This window comes from Hylobates moloch, unplaced genomic scaffold (genome assembly GCF_009828535.3).
Source record: "Hylobates moloch isolate HMO894 unplaced genomic scaffold, HMol_V3 SCAFFOLD_19, whole genome shotgun sequence".
Taxonomy (NCBI): Eukaryota; Metazoa; Chordata; class Mammalia; order Primates; family Hylobatidae; genus Hylobates; species Hylobates moloch.
Genome location: NW_026652294.1, coordinates 38685814 through 38689604, shown reverse-complemented (window position 1 = coordinate 38689604; position 3791 = coordinate 38685814).

The following is a 3791-nucleotide window of genomic DNA, read 5'->3' as shown; positions in this document are numbered from 1 at the left end:
AGATATAGATAGATAGATGATAGATAGATAGATAGATAGATAGATAGATAGATAGATAGATGATAGATAGATAGATAGATAGATAGATGATAGATAGATAGATGATAGATGATAATCTGGCCAGGCGCGGTGGCTCACGCCTGTAATCCCAGCACTTTGGGAGGCTGAGGCGGGCAGATCACGAGGACAAGAGATTGAGACCATCCTGGCTAACAAGGTGAAACCCTGTCTCAACTAAAAATACAAAAAATTAGGCGGGTGTGGTGGCACGCGCCTGTAGTCCCAGCTATTCAGGAGGCTGAGACGGAATTGCTTGAACCCGAGAGGCGGAGGTTGCAGCAAGCCGAGATCACGCCACTGCACCTCAGCCTGGGTGACAGAGCGAGACTCCGTCTCAAATAAATAATCAAGAACAGTATAAGGGGCTGTATGGTGGCTCATGCCTGTGATTCCAGCACTTTGGGAGGCCAAGGTGGGAGGATCCCTTGAGATCAGCCTAGGCAACAGAGCAAGACCCTGTCTCTATTTAAAAAAATTAAAAACTGGCTGGGCACAGTGGCTCACGCCTGTAATCCCAGCACTTTGGGAGGCCAAGGCAGGCAGATCAGGAGGTCAGGAGTTCGAGACCAGCCTGGCCAACGTGGTGAAACCCCGTCTCTACTGAAAACACAAAAAGTAGCTAGGTGTGGTGGCAGGCACCTGTAATCCCACCTACTTGGGAGGCTGAGGCAGGAGAATTGCTTGAACCCAGGAGGCGGAGGTTGCAATGAGCAAAGATCGCGCCATTGCACTCAGCCTGGGCGACAGGGCAAGACTCCATCTCAAAATAAATAAATAAATTAATTAATTAATTAAATTAAAAACTGTATGGGGATATAGACTTACTCTGGTTTTATTTTTTCTTTTCTTTTCTTTTTTTTTTTTTTTTTGAGACAGAGTCTCGCTCTGTTGCCCAGGCTGGAGTACAGTGGCGTGGTTTCTGTTCACTGCAACCTCCGCCTCCCGGGTTCAAGCGATTCTCTTGCCTCAGCCTCTTGAATACCTGGAATTACAGGTGCCTGCCACCACCCCTGGCTAATTTTTTGTATTTTTAGTAGAGACAGGTTTCACCATTTTGGCCAGGCTGGTCTCGAACTCCTGACCTCGTGATCCACCCGCCTCTGCCTCCCAAAGCACTGAGACTACAGGAGTGAGCCACTGTGCCCAGCCTACTCTGGTTTTAGTGCATTCAAGAGGAACAAAAAAGGAAGAAAATCACTGGTAAATATATCTCTTTCTGGTTAGAGTGGATGTTTGGAAATTATATATATATATATATATAATATAATATATATACACACACACACATACATACATGCACACACATATATGCCTTTTTGATTGTAGGATAGTATACCAAAACTCAGAAATATTATGGAATTAACAGAATTTAGTAAGGTAGATAAGTAGTAGGTAGAAATATATTAATTTTATCTTACAGCAGAAGCACTGTGAAAAATTAGAGAATAAGAGAGCATTCCATTCAAAATAATGACAATAAGGCCGGGCATGGTGGCTCACACCTGTAATCCCAGCACTTTGGGAGGCCGAGGCAGGAGGATCACCTGAGGTCAGGTTTGAGATCAGCCTGGCCAACATGGTGACACCCCATCTCTACTGAAAATACAAAAATTAGCCAGGTATGGTAGTGTAAGCCTGTAATTCCAGCTACTCGGGAGGTTGAGGCAGGAGAATCACTTGAACCCAGGAGGCAGAGATTGCAGTGAGCCAAGATCCTGCCACTGCTTTCCAGCCTGGGCAACAGAGTGCGGCTCCATCTCAAAAAAAAAAAAAAGACAACAGCAATAAAAAATAAGAAATAAGTGTAATAGGAATGGCACACACAAAGAAGGAATGGCACAGAGCCTGTATGCAGAAGACCACAAACCCTTATTTAATGACGTAAGCTAAAATCCAAAGAAAATGATAGATTCTCAGATGGGAAAGCTAAAAAAACAAGAAAAATCAATTTTCTCGAGATAAATATAACGCAATTTCAATTAGAGTCCCAAGTTTTCATTGTGTGTGTGTGTGAATTGGGTAAATTTATCATAAATGTATAGGAACGAGTAAGTGTCACTAGTTGTTTAAATAAATACTGAATTTGGGCCAGGCACGGTGGCTCACACCTCTAATCCTAGCACTTTGGGAGGACGAGGCAGGCAGATCACGTCACGAGGTCAGGAGATCGAGACCATCTGGCCAACATAGTGAAAACTCGTCTCGCCGGGCGCGGTGGCTCACGCTTGTAATCCCAGCACTTTGGGAGGCCGAGGCGGGCGAATCACGAGGTGAAACCCCGTCTCTATAAAATATAAAAAAATTTAGAGGTGGTGGTGGGGGTCTGTAGTCCAGTATCGAGAGGTGGAGGCAGACTGGGCATGGTGGCACACGCCTGTAGTTCCAGCTACTCTGGAGGCTGAGGCAGGAGAGTTGCTTGAACCCGGGAGGTGGAGGTTGCAGTGAGCCGAGATCCTGTCACTGCACTCCAGCCTGGCGACAAAGTGAGACTCGGTCTCTCTCTCTCTCTCTCTCTCTCTCTCTCTCTCAGCCAAGGCCAGTGGATCACCTGAGGTCAGGAGTTCAAGACAGCCTGGCCAACATGGCGAAATCCCATCTCTACTAAAAATACAAAAATTAGCCTGGCAGTGGTGGCCCATGCCTGTAATCCCAGGTACTAAGGGGGCTGAGGCAGGAGGATCTCTTAACCAGGGAGGAGGAGGTTGCAGTGAGCAGAGATTGTGCCACTGCACTCCAGCCTGGGCAACAGAGCGAGACTCTGTCTCAAAAAAAATAAATAAATAAAATACTGGAAGCCAGGCACGGTGGCTCATGCCTGTAATCCCGGCACTTTGGGAGGCCAAGGCGGGTGAATCACTTTCAGCTCAGGAGTTCCAGACCAGTCTGGGCAACACGGCAAAACCCCGTCTATACTAAAAATACAAAAATTAGCCAGGCGTAGTGGTGCATGCCTGTAATCCCAGCTACTCAAGAGGCTGAGGCAGGAGAATCTCTTGAACCCGGGAGGCAGAGGCTGCAGTGAGCTGAGATCATGCCACTACACTCCAGCCTGGACGACACAGCGAGAGACTGTCTCAATAAATAAAATAAATAATATAAAATAACATAATAAAATTTTAAATAAGTAAATAATAAGCAACAGAATGGAGAGGGGGTCCTATTTGCCTTGCCAGATTTTAGAGAACTTAGTATAGGCCAGGCAGGTGCAGTGGCTTATGCCTGTAATCCCAGCACTTTGGGAGGCCAACGCAGTGGATCACATGAGGTCAGGAGTTCAAGACCAGTCTGACCAATATGGTGAAACCCCATCTCTACTAAAAATACAAAATTAGCCAGGCGTGGTGGCACATGCCTGTAATCCCAGCTACTTGGGAGGCTGAGGCAGGAGAATCACTTGAACTCGAGAGGTGAAGGTTGCAGTGAGCTGAGATCGCGCTACTATACTCCAGCCTGGGCAACAAGAGTGAGAATCCGTCAAAAAAAAAAAAAAAAAAAAAGAAGAGAAAAGAAACGAGGAAAAAAAAAAGAAAACTTACCATATAACTACTGGAATGAGGTCGATGTGACATATGGAGTGGTAGACAAACCAAGGAAAGCAAGTAACAAATACAGGAGATGTTCTCATACAGGAGAATTATTATATGGCCAAAATTAGCATTTCAATTTAATTGGAACACATTAGATATATTTGTTCTTTTGTTCTTTTTGTTATCTTTTTTTTTTTTTTTTTT